This window comes from Urocitellus parryii, chromosome 12 (genome assembly GCF_045843805.1).
Source record: "Urocitellus parryii isolate mUroPar1 chromosome 12, mUroPar1.hap1, whole genome shotgun sequence".
NCBI lineage: Eukaryota > Metazoa > Chordata > Mammalia > Rodentia > Sciuridae > Urocitellus > Urocitellus parryii.
Window position 1 is genome coordinate 9,545,396 of NC_135542.1, and position 16,111 is coordinate 9,561,506.

The 16,111-nt window shown below is 45.7% G+C and overlaps 1 protein-coding gene across 1 annotated transcript in view; it reads left to right on the forward strand.

The window, feature by feature from the left end:
• The first annotated feature begins 692 nt into the window (after nucleotides 1–692).
• Nck2 (NCK adaptor protein 2) overlaps nucleotides 693–16,111 on the forward strand; it is a 144,576-nt gene continuing 129,157 nt past the window's right edge. Inside the window, exon 1 of the mRNA XM_026411345.2 lies at nucleotides 693–828. The gene's annotated coding sequence lies outside the window, so the exon portion shown is untranslated. The remainder of the gene's footprint in view (nucleotides 829–16,111) is intronic.

A 16,111-nucleotide genomic window follows, 5' to 3' on the forward strand; every position in this document is an offset into this window, starting at 1 on the left:
CAAGGCAGATAAATAAAAATACCCAGAAGCAATTACAGAGAGGAAGTGACATTTTTATGTAAGTCACTTTTCTGATGGACAACAGGCCTGCTTTGCTCAAAGTGCCGTGGGAAGGCTTCCAGGAGGGGGACCGTGGCCAAACAACTAGCGCGTCATGATAAGAAAATCAAACAAACAGAAAAAGAGGATGGAAAGATCTCGGGGTAGTCATCTCAGGCTGCAAGTTGCCGCCTGCATTTCCACTCGCGTCCCCACCACCCCGCCCCCACTCCCCGCGCGAGCAGGTTCAGGAGTGGGGACCGTTTTCTCCCTGGGCGCTCGAATCGCGCTGTGCCGCTGGAGCCGAGCGGTTCCAGAGCCGGTGCTGTTGGGGGGCGCGTTCCGGGGCCCGGCCGCGGGGCTCGGCGGCGCCGGGGTGCGCCCCCAGGTAGGTCCAGCGCCCGCCCCCTGCGCGGCGCCTGGCCCGGCCCCTGGGCGGCGTCACGGCGCGGCCGGGGAGGAGCGCGGGAGGAGGAGGAAGCGCGCGGAGGGGCGGGCGCTGCGCCGGGGGAGGGTCGCCGCCGCCGCCGCCGCCGCCGCCGCCGGGATCATCAGGCCGGAGCCGCGCGGCCGAGCGAGCGGCGGGCGGCGGGCGGCGGGGAGGGCTCGGCAGTGGAGAGGCTCGCGGCGCCCGGGCCGGCGGGGTCCGCCCGGGCCGGCAGCGTCCGCCCGGCGGCGGGAGGAGGGAGCCGCGCAAGACAAAGAGCGGCGCCTGGGCGGGCGCAGCGCGGCCGCCGCCCCGGGACCCGCGCCGCTGCCCTCCGGCCTCGGCGGGCTGCCCGCGGCGAGGTAAGCGTGGCTGGAAGGCGCGGGGCGGGGGCCGCAAACTTGGGGCGGTTCGGCAGAGTTGGAGCGCGGCGGGGCTCGCGGGCCGGGGCGCGCCCGGGGAGAGGTTGGGGGGAGCCGGTCCTCTGGTGCCCCACGGGTGCCCTCGGCCCCGTCGCGGCCTGGGCGTCCCTGGCTGCAGATTGCCGGGTGCCTCCAGCTGCACACCTTCCTGCCCGCCCCTCCAGGCTCCCCACTCTCCCAGATGGCACGGGGGCGGGGGCGCCCACCCAGGGCGCGGGCGGGGACCTGGGCAGGGGTGCGGGCTGCGGGGCCCGAGACTGGAGACCCCCAGGGACGCAGGCCACGTCTGGCCTGAGGCCGGGCGGCGGACCCCGAGCCCGGGGTGGGCGTGGGGCCGTGGGGTGGCCGGGGTCGTCCGGGCGCGTGTGCCTGGGAAGAATAGCCGGGGATCCCAGGGCCCCAGCGCCGGGACTCGGGAGGCCGGTGTGGGCCGGGAGAACTTACTGTGTTTATGAGAACTATTTATGATCCCGCACAAAGCTACCGTCACATCACATAAAGGAGGCTCTTGCCTTGGCGGGCCGAGCCAAGGGCGCTTTTGTGCCGGGTTTCAGCCTCTGCGTCCTGCCTCGGATTTCCAAGACTCCTAAGTCACCTGAACCAAAGTTTCTCCCAATCGCTCTGTCCTCCTGGTTTATTCAGGGCGATTTAACCACCAAGTATTCCTGGAAGCGTTTGTTGTGCGGTTTTTAAATCATCCAGGGTGACTCCCTTTTGAGCGCGGTTAGCTTGGCGTTGTGTGGAGGGGTTTCATTTGCAAAACGCTTTAGTTTGTAGACCATAACGATTCGGGATGCTGGGGGTCATTGGTTAATGGACACCAGGCACCTGACTTAAAACTCCGTATTGTAAATAGCTTCAGGGACAAAGCAGGACCGCGTTTGGAGTTGGCTCTGGCCACTTCAGACCATTGAGGCTGGCAGTTTCCCCTCGTTTGGTTTTGTTTATTTTGCCAACAGGTTTGAAGCTGATTCTGCCAAATTTGTGTTCAGTGGGATGAGCAGGCCCCTGTCGGGGTTGCAGGGGCCTCAAACATCGCAGGCCCGCTCCTGCAATGACCCCCAAAGAAACCAAACCTAAAGGCCAGTGGGCGGGGATTGCCAGGGCCCCACAGGTAGGGGAGTCCCTTCCTTGTCTCAGTTCAGCGCAAGCTTCTGGAAGGGATTTTGTGTAGAAATGAAAGTAATTCTGGGTGTGTTTCATGTCCCTGCTTTTGATACGTTTATCAACAGTGGTTTTCAACTCTTAGAAGTGGCTGGAAAAAAAAAAAAAAAAAAAAAAAAGAAACCTGGGCTGCTTTGACTTATCAAAACAGATCTTAACTGTGCTTCTGAACACACCCTTAATTCACTTACAGAATGTTCAGAGATAAAACGGGTGAATTAATAACAGGATTTTGAAGCCTGTGTGTCGTTTATAGAAGGAGAATGGTAGTCAGTGGACACATTGGAGAAAGAGGATATTTAACCCCGTTTGGGCTCTGGGTGTAGGTTTTTACATGTTGGCAATAGGAATTCCCTAAGAAGCAGGTGTTATCCTTGATTGTGAAGGAAAATCCTTTCTTTATATTTCTCTCCTTGAAGTTGAATGTAGTTTTGATTAAAGAAAGTGGGCCGGATCTGTGGCCATCTGAGACTGAAATTGAGACCTCTAAGCAGCGGGAAGCCGGTGGAGATGCCCACTCACTTCCTCTCCCTGGCACTTGGTTTCTTAGCTGCTCCATTCTGTCAACAGTGGGGTTGATCATGACACACAGGATGAAACTGAGCCACAAACTGCCACCTGGAAAATTGTCTACTCTAACTCCCTCTGCCCACTGTGGAGAAACCGATCCTTTTTAAATGGGTGGGGCTTGTGAAGTGTGCATTTGAAGCAGCTGTGGTCAGTTTTTAAGGCTTTGGATCTTGTATTATTAAATGCTACATCCTTACGTTTTCCTCATCCCTGCTCCATTTGGCCTTGTCATAGTTTCACCTTCTGTCATTTACATTGGGGGTTGCTGTGCTTTCCCAACAAACAGCAGATCTTAGGTACACAGTATTTGAGAAATGTGCTATCATCCATATTAAATGCACCCGAAATCATCTTGCGTCGTGTACACCGACGGGATAACCTTTGGGACTGCCCAGAGACTCCTTGATTGCCCAGGATGACCTGGAGTCCTTTCCGTGACTGCTTGCATTAGCGGAGTTTGCCCTGGCTAGACCAGACTGTGATACTCTGGGATGAAAATGCTTCTAAAGGCTCCAGCTGGCTTGCAGTGTGCCCTGAGGAAGACAGGGTTTGTGGAAATGGCTTTTGGACATTAAAAATGAAGCTTCATGATGGAAGAACTCAAGATCGCTCCCGAGAACGGCAGGAGAGGGTGGTGAGGGATGTTTGGGAAAAAGTAGTCAGCTAACTTCTTTTCTCAAATGAAGTAGAAACTCCCTGACGGCTCCCCCAGAGGCTTAGGAAATTAGTTTTCCCATCCAGAGGGACTGCAGATGGCACTTCCAAATTCTTTCTCATTCCTAAAATGAGTGATGGAAACACTTCAAAGGGCCTAAGCTAAAAATGATAAGGTGTGTGTTAAATGCTGGAGTTAAGGCAACTCAGAAGGAGGTCAAGGCAGGTTTTCAACAGGTTATCCAAGGTATGTGGTTATAGTTAAAATAATTTGTCACTTCTTTAGGCCATTTTAGTTGTGCAGTTTAAAAGTTTACTCATTTTCTTTTACTGCATTTCACCTGAACATAATGTGTTTTTTTTTCTGAAGGTGCCACGTAAGCAGGTTAATCTACTGCCTGATAACACACCAACGACACAGTGGCACAACCACAGTGGCACAACCGTTCCTACCTCCAGATTCTCAGTCTGGAGCCATGGAAATGAATGGGTTCTTCTGATTGGCATGGCAGTCTCAAGGTGGTGTCACAGTGGTGACCCTGTCCCAGACTGGCCTTTGTGTTCCCTGGGGGTTCCTTTGCTCCACCCACCCTGGGTGTCTCCAGTTCTCATTCTTCCAGGGGTCACTTCTTCCCCACGTCTTACCAAATCTTCCCCAGCTAGAGGTGATGACTTTGCCCTTGAAGCTTCACAGCACTTTGTGTCTGATTTGACATTTGTGACTTTCTTCTATGGGTTGTTTGGCTTTGTATTTTCTTTAGGAGGTTCCAAGCCCTCTGAGAGCCACAGGTGTTCCCACTTAGTGTAATATCTTATACACAGTGAATGTGCAACATGTACTTATTGAATCTGAACCTGGATTACTGGGGCGGTGTGTTCCCAGCACGCCAAGAGTGTTTGTAATAACAGATCTCCAGAATCCTTGTACCTTAGAACCTCCGTTACGCCACTGATGTCTTGGTCCCCAGGATGTGCAGACAGTGGGACAATTTGGTCCAGTGGTTTCTCTGTTTGATAAAATCTCTGTCAAATGAGTCATTTTTGTAGTCTTGAAGCTAAACGTAACAAAAACAAGACAGAACCCTGAAATTCATTTATTTTTCATATGCACCTTACGCACATAGCCTGAAGGTAATTTTATATAATCTTTTTGTGCACCTGCATTTTTTGTTTTCTTCTTGTTTGGGGGCACCAGGGATTGAACTCAGGGGCACTTGACCACTGAGCCACATCCCCAGCCCTATTTTGTATTTTATTTAGAGACAGAGTCTCACTGAGTTGTTTAGTGTCTCACTTTTGCTGAGGTTGGCTTTGAACACGTGATCCTCCTACCTCAGTCTCTTGGGTCCCTGGGATTATGCACCTGCATTTTGTCTGCAACAAACCAAACCGATCCAACTACGTAACCACCTGGTGGGCTGGCAAAGTGTGTGGTTTTTCAGTAAATTAGTCTGTGCATGTCAGCCTGGACTGGAAACTGAGCAAAGCATTGCTAGTTGTTGAGTGTCTCCCCACTTCATTTGCTGTTGTAATGCTTTTAAGAAAAGAAGCTGAAGGTACACTTAAAATTTCAATAGAGGTTGAACATCCCTAGTTTGAAAGTCTGAAATCTGAAATGCCCCCAAACCCAAAGCTTTCTGAAATGCCTAAATGTGGACAGGATGCCACAAGTGGAAAATTCCACATCTGACCTCATGTGATAGGTTGTGGTCAAAATGCAGGAACACTAACAATGCGGTATAAAATTATCTTCATACTGTATGTATAAGGTGTATGTGAAACAATTGAATTTCATGTTTAGACTTGGGTCACATCTCCAAGGTATGAATATGCATATATTCTAAAATTAGGAAAAAGAAAAACAAAACAAAAAACAAATCAGAAACACTTCTGGTCACCAGCATTTTGGATAAGGGATGCTCAACCTGAATTGCAGTTTCTTCTTTTGAGACAGTTTTGGAAAACAGAATGCTTTTTATTGTTAATGAAGATCTAAAATGCCATAGTGAGATAAAAATAATGTATACTAATGTTTGTGTGATAATTTATAGTTTACTAAGTACTCTGCAATCCACCACCATATTTAATATTCTAGATAACATAGCAAAATTGGCTCCAGTCTTTATTTCTAGATCAGGATACTGGGGCTCAAGGACAGCGCCAGGGATTATAGGACTTAAATTTAGGTTTAAGTCCTTCCCCTTGGAGCTCTGTCACTGCTAAGCGGGTAGTAGAAGAGGAGAGCAGAATTTAGCTGGGTAGAGTTGTTTTCTTATGAGGCACTAGACAGAGCAGAGCGACATAGCCCTTGGGTGTGTACCTTAGCCTTATTGCTGATGTGTGCAGGTATTGATGGGAGCAGATCCTATGTGTGAGTTGAGTCATCTGAAGGTGAGCCATTGGAGGGGAGGCAGACAAACACTTTCAGTGAACTTGTGTCCTTGCTTCATTGTTGTAAGCTGGAGTTACCCTGGAAAACTTCCTGTTGAAGAGTGCTTATTCCTGTTGGGTGGGTGTATTATCCATAATGGAATACCACAGACTAGGGGGCTGAAGAATTTATTTTCTTACAGTTCTGGAGGCTGGAAGTCCAAGATCAAGGTGCCAGCAGGTTGGTGTCTGATGTGGGCTCTTATTCTGGCTCCTCTTCTTGCCTTGTCTGTACAAGGCTTCTCTTCTCTGTGTGACCTCATTTAACCTTAATTACCTTCTTTTATTTTTTATGTAATAGGGATTGAACCCAGGGGCTCTTAACTACCAAGGCACATCCCCAGCCCTTTTTATGTTTTATTTTGAGACAAGAGTCTCACTAAGTTGCTGAGGCTGGCTTTGAACTTGTAATCTTCCGGCCTCAGCCTCCTGAGCTGCTGGGATTACAGGCACCTGCTACTGTGCCTGGCCTTAATTACCTTCTTAAGAGTTCTATCCCTAAATATGATTGACCCTTTGTATTGTGGGTCCTGCATCTGAGGATTAACTCTCTACAGATCAAAATATTGCAGATTTTGTGAATGTGCTGAATATGTACAGGTTTTTTTGGGTCATTATTCCCTAGGCAATACAATATAATTTATGTAACATTTACAGGGATTATATATTACAAGTAATCTAGAGATGATTAGAGTATATGGGAGGGGGTGTGTGGGTGACATGCGATTACTGTTTGCCATTTTATATAAGGAACTTGAGCATCTGAAGATTTTGGTACCCTCAGGGGTCCTCCGTGAAACTGAGCGACCTCGGCATTGTTTTCTGGAGGCAGGGTTTCAGCATTTGAATTTGGAGGGGAAAAGTTCAGCCGGTAACAGTGTGTAACTCTGCATTCCTACACCTGGCTGATTTTAGGATGTACTATTGCTTTCATCACCCGGGTGTGGAATCAGTGGGGACGCCTGCCAGGGATGGTTTCAGCGTAGCAGAAGGAGGGGGTCCTGTCCACTCTTTAAGAGTCAGGCATAGAACCCCAAGGCAGGCAGGGAGCCTTGGCGCTCCAGGTTTTAAGCAGAATGATTAGAGAGAGAGAAAGCTTTGACTGAGTTCCACTTACAGATGCTTCTCCCAACACGTGGGCTCACCTGCGGACACTCATTTTGTTTGTTTTTTTCCTTCATGAGGACCATGGTACAATATCAGAACTATTGGATAATGTATTGGATTTTGTGTGGAAAGGAAGGGGTTCCCTGGCCCCTGGATGAAGGGCACAGTGAGAGGATGGAGCCTGGGGTGGACTGAGCAGCCTTTGTCCCCAGAGTGTCCCATCCTGGAGTGTGCATGAAGGTGTTTGATGAGATGCCCAGGAGCTCTGTGTGGGTGTTTCTGACCCAGGTCCCTTTGCTGCTCCGTGAAGTAGAGGTGCCTCCTGCCTGCTCTCTCTCAAGCTCTAATTAGTCTGTGTATCCATGGTTTGTTATCCATCGATAAATAAATAAATTAATTAATTCATGTGAATGGACCAGCTTCTCACTGATCAGTTGGTTCCACTGAAACTTTGAGTGTCCCAAACTGTATCGTTTCCTGGCCTGTCTGTTCTCTGGTTATGTTTTCTCATCATTGATTGACTCATTCATCCTTGAATTTCCCCTTATCTCCAGATCCGGTTATCATCCCCTATTGATTCTGCCTCTGAAAGATCTCTTATATCTGAGCCTGGCTCTTCTTTCTCTTTTTGACTTGGACATCAAAACAACTTTCTAATCACTCCTGCCAATCTGTCTGCTCACTCCACCCTCACGTTCTAGCCTGACCACCACCTGCACTTGGTGGCTCTCTGTCATCCTCAACTCCCTATTCCAAGTCCCCAGCAGGGCAGGTGTGGGCCTGTAGACTGGACTCCCTCACTGGTTCCTAGCCTTTAAATACACCCCAACCCCCAGCCCTTTAAGCTACAAAGTTATCTGTGGTCACATACTGAGCAGCAGTTTGCTAACAATGGTTACAAAACAACAAAGTTTATAATCAGTTTGCTTTTAGAGACTTCTATCTATTGGGGCGGGTTCAGGGTTATCCCTTGTAACAATAGCTTGTCTGCACAGGGACCCAGCATGAGCCTGGCTTTCCCTAAGGGCAGGAGAGATCAGAAGCAGAAAATGAGGTGTGTGCATCTTTTATTTGCAGTGCCTCCCTGCAAATGCCCCTTGAAGTGATTGTCAGGAGCAACTTGGTCCCAGTGAAATATCCTATGAGTTTCAAATGTGAGCCCTACATGTAATTTGAAATATTGTTATAATCACATTAAAAATGTAAAAATTAAGTACTTTTCTTTTATCCAACACATCTGAAATATTTTATGTCTGCAGATAATCAATATAAATCCTAATCAGTGCACTAATTCACATTCTTTTAGTCGTGTGAAGCCTTAAAAATCTGATGCTTAGTGACATTTACTGTACTTCTTGCTATATTTTGGGTGGTCGGTGGACTACATGTGACTGGGGCTGTCACGTCCAGAGAGTTCAGGGCTATAAACTTTTCATGGCTTAGGGTTCATTTATTCTGAATTTTCCAAAGTTGAGATAGCTAAAAGGACACAGTAAAAAACCCTTTAGAATAATAATTGTGGTAATCATGATAGTATTTTATTGAGAAAGGCATGTCCCACATAGTTATAAGGAATAATGTGATATTTCATACACTCAGTTTTAGAGTTCTAAAATCAGATTTGGTTAAAAGTCAATGCATATCACCAGAATACTTCGTGCACCTTACCCATATTTTCAAATATGTTTTGAATTGTAGAGGTTAAATTGCCAATTTAAAATAGCTTTTTTTGGGGGAAATCAGTGTTCAACATATTTCTGACACGTTAAGTTTTTAATTTGTAAGTATAGAAGCTAAAATCAAACCTCTTTTTAGTGATTTTTTTAGCTCTCCCTCCTCACACTTTACACATAACTCATTGATTTCTCACCAAGATTGAGTATGGTGCGTTCTGTTTTTAACCTTGTGGAAAGGAGGAGAAGAACTGTAGGTTGCCTGGTCGTGGGTCCCGTGACTAGGAAAGGTCAGGTCTGGTGTTCACTTTCTGGCCACCTCATCCTCCAAGTCTGGCTACCACCTTTTCATTCAGCGGTATCTGAAAATTCGTAAAACAGAACCATAACTTTTATGATGGTATGAGATTTGAGAAACATTGTTGGAAACAGGGATAGGGAGTGGAGTGTGGGTAGAGGCTCATTTGGGAACCTCTTATCAGCCGCGTTGTGGAGGAGGCCCTGGACTTTGGAAGGGCATGATGAACAATTGGTAACTGTATAAGTGCGCATGGAGGGGTAGCTGTGAAGGTCACAGAAGAGCATTATTGGGCACTGTGTTGGCCTGGCTGCGCCTGTTCCCTGGTGTGCTGTAGACCTGTGGTCCTCAAACTCTGAAATGAGCATTAGCACACTGTGGAGGGATGGTCCCACCTGGAGAGTCTGATGCAGAGATGTGGGGCAGGGCCTGAGAATTTGCTCTTCTAATACATTCTCAGGTGATCCCTGTTGGAACAACTGAAAACTACTGCTAGAGGGACTTGCAGTACCCCTGGGTGAGTGGGGGTTGGAGTGGAGGTGGGGTGGTGGTTCTGTTCAGTGCACATTGAGCATCCTTTACCCCAAATGGCTTGGGACCACAAGCGTTTCAGATTTTGGAACTTTTGCATTTGTACAGTGAGATGTCTTGGGGATGGGATTCAAGTCTAACCGCGAAATTCGTTGGCTTCATGTGCACCTTATATACGTGTAGCTTGAAGGTGATCTTTTACAGTATTTTTAGTGACCCTGTGTTTTGACTGTGATCCATCTCGTGAGATCAGGTGTAGGATTTTCCACTTGTGGAATTACATGGGCTCTCAAAAAGTTTTCAGTTTTGGTGGCTTTTGGATTTCATACTTTCAAGATGAGAGATGCTCAACCTGTCACTGCGTCTTAATGCCAGCATGGCCTGCAGTGTGGATACTGTTGCACGGGCCTATGTGGTGTACCTCTTCATAAACAGCTGTGTGCTGGGCTCTACCCCATCCTCACCACAGTGCCGACTGTGGAAGCAGGAGCATTTTTTTTCATTCTTCAGTTGGCCTCTAACTGTGGTATTGTTGGAATGCGTCTCTCAGCTGTTCCCGGCTGCTACTGTTTTTTCCTGAGTTACCAGTATTTTCCTCAAGGTGGGTAGGTAGGTGCATGCTGCAAATGTTGGAGCTGAACCTACCAAATCCTTCCCTTTGTGCCATGTGATGCCTGTGAAGGTCTTTAAGAATCCTAGGATGGCTTCCATACCTCCTTCTCAGGGCGTGAAAAGCCAGGGCAGGTCTCCATCCAGATTCTTGGAAGTGGCTGTAACAAGGTCCCCATGGGGAGCTGCAGCATCGGCTTCCATTCCAAGTTAGTTACCTGCTGAGATCCTGCCAAACCTACCCTCCCATGTTCGGAGGACCCTGGGTGCCATCAGAGGGCTGGGCAGTCTTCTCCCAGAGCACATGGGACTGGGATGCAGCTGCGAGTCTGGTGTCCCTGCTGGGAGATGCTCCCTCTTGCCCTAGATTTCAGAAGGGCTATCACTTGGATGGGGTTTTTCCATTCTCAGGTTTAGATTTGCAGTCACACCACTTCCATGGGACCACTCTGCACAAAGCATGCTCCAGGGTGAGTGGCAACAAAGGTGCATGTACTTAACTGGGCATCATGATCCTCACAGCCACTGTGGGTGTGGCCAGCCGGAGAAGTAAGTTGAAAGGCAGCAGATCACAGTGAGATGTCTAAAAAGGTGCCCGTGGCCAGGTGAGAAGACAGACTGCCCATATCACTTTTCCTTTAAGGATGTGCCTATGTTTTGTAGGGTATGGATTTTAGCTGTGTCTTTAAGGATGTCTGCAAGTCAGCAAATATTTTCTCACTTTAGGAGCATGGTTAACAAAAGAAAAGAGCACCTGATGTCTGTTTCCCCCTTCTCTCTTGCCAGCTGTGTCCATTTTAAGAACATTCACTTTAAAATCTTGTATCCCCGTTTTCAAGTCTCCGTGAGTGTATGAGAAGGGGTGGTCAGAATCGAGAGTAAATTTTTTTCTGCTTTTGGAGGGACAGGAGCCATCTTGGGGACATCAGCATAAAAAAACGCAAACTCCTTGAGTTTTTTTTTAAAATTTTTAATTAAATGTTTAAAGAGATGGAAAAATAGCAAGGGACGTGAGTTATTTCAAAGACAGTTTTTAGAAATTTGCAAAGAATGAATAGTGAATTTCCATCAAATGACTTTTTAAAAAAAATATTTATTCTTAAGTTTTAGGCGGACACAATATCTTTATTTTACATTTATCTGGTGCTGAGGATCCAACCCAGTGCCTCCTGCGTGCTAGGTGAGCGCTCTGCCGCTAAGCCACACCCCAGCCCAACTTTTTTTTTTTTTTGCTTTAAGAAACAGACTTAGTGGAATCTACCAAGATAAAGAAAACCGACTTTTCTTTCCATTCATTTCTGTTCTTTCTTTCCTTGCCTTTAGTCCCCACCCCTCCAACCCCACTTTCTCAGGTTTGTATGTATCTCGAGGTGGTCTCCATGCCCTTACCTTAAAGCTGGTCTGTCTATTACATTCTTGGGTTTTCCTTTATGCGTTTCTGTTGCCATCTTCTTAGAACCTGCATGGAGTGGATTTCGAAGATGCTTTTCCCTTCCGTGAAGTCGGCTGTCTTGCCTCAGTTCCGTTTTCATAGTGTCCTTACCAGGTCTTTTGTGTAGGGTGCAATAGATAAGACCCAGTGGACTATGAAGAAATGATGACCTCATGGTCTAAAACAGAGGACAAAAGTGTCAATCATAATCTCTCTCTCATCATGATCTTCATTTTGAAGCGTTCCTGGGTAGATCCGTTTCTTCCATTTGAATCAACATAGTGAAAAGTTTTAGATCTTTATAGATGTAAACACTGTTTATACATCTGTACATTGTAAGAAACTTCCTTTAGTCCAATTGACTTAATCGTGGCTTTTCTTCATCTGTAATGATATTAAAGTATAGCATATACTGCTTTTTAAATTTTAATTCACCATATTTGTGCCTTCTACTTAGGTAAAGCTGATTTTTACAGGAAGCATCTTGATACAACTGAGATGGGACTAAACAAAGCACTTTCTGCTTCGAATGCCCACTGACGTGGAAGTAATGGAGGGGACCTTTATCAGCTACTTTTAAGTTTGGTCTAATCGAAGACATCTGTTTTCTTAGCTCAGAAGTCCTACATTGCTGATTATCTCTAGAAAAAAATTGTGTTTTATTATTTCTGAAGTTCATAGGATTCCGGGTTCAGCCTGATAAATTTTGAACTGGTCACATACATTAGCTTTTGGATGTTTTCTTTCTTTCTTTGTATAGTTCTAAAACCCTGGGGGAGAGAGAGAACAAAAATACCACAAATTAGACCTTATGAAGGGAAGGGAAAGGGAAAATTCTAATTTGGAAGTTAGTTGCTGACTCTCAGCGTCTACAGAGCTACCTCTGAGCTGGCTAGAGTATGATGTTACTGTATGATGTTACTGTCTGAACATTATTATTATTTTTTTTTCCTTTTTCCTTATAATTAGACTCTTACTTGATCAGTAGGAAAAACCTAGAAATGCAGAGACCTGCCAGTTGGGAGTTTCCTTGGCTTTATTGTGATCTGTTTTGTGTAAATTGTTTCCTGTTCTATTGCTCTTTCTTTCGACTTTGTTGTTTCTTATCTCCTCTCTTCCTGTTCTGTTGCTAGGATAAACACAAAGTCAGCACTTTGTAAATTTTTGAACTTCCCTTGGTAGAGATCGTTAAAAGTGCAATCCATCTTTATTTTCTTCCATCGCCCAGTCTCATGTGGACTGAGAACCCACCTCTGAATATTTAATAGTGACTCTTTGGATAGACTGGAAAGTTCTCAGTTACTACAGAACCATGTAGGTATCTCTTTGTTACACGTTTGTGTATATCATTTGCTTTTTACAGCCAGGGTGGAGGGAGGCCAGTGTGTGAATCCTGCTGTTTTGAAGATGAGCAGAGTGTGGGTTGTGGGCACTGAGCTTTGGTCCGCAGAGGTCCTGTTGTGAGTGGTTTCAGGAGACCTCAGCAGCGGGTCCAGGCTGGAATTTGGGCACCCCAAGTGTAAAAAAAGGCACACCCTGGACTTTTGTTAAGGTGGTGTATTGACTTTATTGTAGTCTCCCCCTCCTTTCAGGAAATCATCTGATTTTATGCAGTAACTTCTTGACTTTTCTTTATGATGGGAGCTGGATTGAATCTCTTTCAATCTCTTTTCTGAACTTGAATAATCGCTCCTCTAAACTTCAGCTTCAAAAAGGAATGGAGATGTGGACTCTCAGGAGGAGTAGAGATGTAGATTCTCCTTTTCCTCTGCTACTGGTTCGGCTCAAGTTGCAAACTAATTTTCACTCGACTTCTCTCCTGCTTCCCGTGCGACAAGGGGTTGCTGCTGATGTTCTCTGAAGCCACTGAGAGCTCTTCCCTACCCCCGTTTCACCTGTAATGGTACAGTTTCAGAGTTTTTAGAAATTTTTAAATTTTTTCCCTTGAAAGCACGAAACAAGTCGATTTAAGCAGCAGATGTGTTCCTCTGTTACTTTTGAGTGCAGTTCCGGACGGGAGGAGGACGGATGTGGACATGTAGACAGAGTTGCATTCATCTCCATCCCTCCCACAGATTGGCCTGCTGTCCAGATGGTATTTTAACTAAATTGTATTCATGCAATTAATTTTTAAGTGATAACCAGCTCTGTCCTGGGGCTGTGGGGGTACATCCCAGAATAGAGACCTGCCTTCAGGGAGCCCGTAAGCCAGTGCAGAGATTTCACAATCCATAGTCAACTTTAATCTTCAGTAACAAGTACATAGTATGACTGCTCGTTACCTTTATGTGGGGGGGAGACACCATGGGAAGCCCCCCACTCATCCAGCCAAGACCAAGTAGAATTCATTTTAAGCATTTTTGGAAAAGGTTAACGTTTCCTTCAAGTTCCTCAGAAACTTAGGCACACCGGCAGCCCCTGGAGACTGGCTAATGTCACCTGAGCAGAGACATTGCCATGCCAGTTGTATACCCTTGTTATTGTCGTGACTGGGGCATCCATCTTTCCTTCTCTTACTCCAGAGCCACTTCTACTGTAGGGCCCAGGTGAGCGTCAGACCATCTGTGGACATGCCGTGAGCGCTTGATTTTTTAGTCAACCAGTCTGTGCTTTCCAGATAATGGAAGCCCCCTGTATAGGTTTCTTCTTTCCTTAAGATCTTTAACTCTTAGAAATCAACAGAGCTACTTGTTGCTGCTGGTATCAGAGGTACCGAGTACTCCCTTATCAGGAGTGGCATGAATGCATTAGGCCATCACATTTACATCTTAAAAAGACTGACTTAATCAGATGACTTCTTCTGGAGTGGTAATGAATTGTGCAAACCAGTTCTATGCAGTTTGCTTTGTAGCCTACTGATGGTCTAATTTGGAGTGTGTTTTCTTTGAAATTTAAAACTATTTCTCACTCTGTTGTAGTGATTTTTTTTTTTAATGCTGAGGATGGAAGCCTGGGCCTTGTGCTTAATGTATTTTTTAAACACCGTGTTTCTGATTATTGAGTTCTGTTCAGTCTAGTACTTTGGTCACAGGGCTGTTTTGACAACAAGTCATTAAAAAACAGTTTTTCAAGGTGGGCAGATTTTAGTGTTTATGTTTAAGCTCTATTTAGCATCTGAAAATAAGTTAACACTACCTTTCAAAATAGAATTATAACTAGCCACTCTCCCTCTGATTCACTCTGAATCAGTCGGTGTTGCCTGTGGATTAGGATAAAGTGGTTTTCGTGAAATACTATATTAATGATAGACTAGAATTAATGCTTGGTGTTTCTCATGGAACTTAAGTTTGAAAATAACACAAGTTAAACTTAGTTCTTGGGCTTTTTGAAAGGAGAAAATTTATTGTATTTAAATAAGTCTTTGTTCAGTCTCATTGAAGGGAGCAGGTTTTTTTTTTTAAATTTATGAACTAGAACTGTATTTTATGTATTTATTTTGCATATTCAAGTATATATGATATGCTCTTTGTTCAAAGCACAGCAAACACTTGTATTGGGTCTCAAGCTCCCCGTGTTGTTAAGCTCATCAGCAAGGAGTATTTATCTCACGTTGTTTTTCTTCCCTTTATTTTCCAGGGGATGGAACCCAGGGCCTGCACCTGCTAGGCAGGTGCTCTATCACTGAACCCCACCTCAAACCCCCCCTTTTCTTGAGTTCACTGATTTACTAACTTGCAAAAGTTCAGTTTGTTGTGGTAGCAAGTCAACCATGACACACTATGCATATGTGTATTTTATTAATAATATAGATACATGTGTTTTAAAATAGTCCTTAATTTTAGAATGTTTTGGGGATTTACAGAAAATTTTCTGGTTCCAAAGGTAACCAGAGAATTTCCATGTACCCAGCATCTTACTTTCCCCCGATTTTGTTATTTAATGCTACCACTCACCAATCAATATGGGTGCATTATTATTAGCTAAGCTTGGACTTTATTTGGATGTACTTAATTTTTACCTAATGTCATTTTTCTGTCTCAAGATCCATCTGGGATCCTGCATTTCACTTAGTACTCACATGTTTTTAGCTCCTCTGGTCTCTGACAGTTTCTCAGACTTCCCTGGTTTTCAGTGGCCCAGATGGTGTTGGGGAGCAATGTCAGGTGTGTGATAGTTTCTTAATTGGGAGTTGTCAGGTGTTTTTCTCATGATCAGCGTGGGGTTTTGGCAACAGGGAAAGAACCGTTCTCACCACATCCCATCCCATCCCATCACATCCCATCCCATCCCATCACATCCCATCCCATCCCATCACATCACATCAAGGGTACACTATCAACATGACTTGTCACTGTGATGTTGACCTTGACCACCTGGCAGAGGTACTGAAAGTTACCTTGTCTCTCTTACCACCCTGTGATCTTTAGAAGGGGTCACTTAAGGATCCACCTCTTAAGGTGGTTGTGTCTGTGATAGTTATTTGAAGTGCTGTGTGGGAGATTTACCTGTTCTAAGGGAGCAAGGTTTAGTGGAGGTGTTGCCGACAGCCTCTCGGCCCCGTTGGGGAGGAGGAGATAGGATGGGGCTCCAGCACCGTCTTTCTAGAACACGGTCCTGGGGTATGGAGTAATGCAAGTTCCTGGGACCTGTTGTGCACTACTGTCTCCTGGGATGGGTTGATCTGGAATTCTTCATGTTGAACAAGTTCCTCTAGTGATTCCCATGCTTGTTCAAGGTTGAGAGCCTCTGCTGCGAATTAGCATTGCAACCATTCTAATTCTTTTTCCTGTATGTGTCAGTGTACCACCCTGTAGT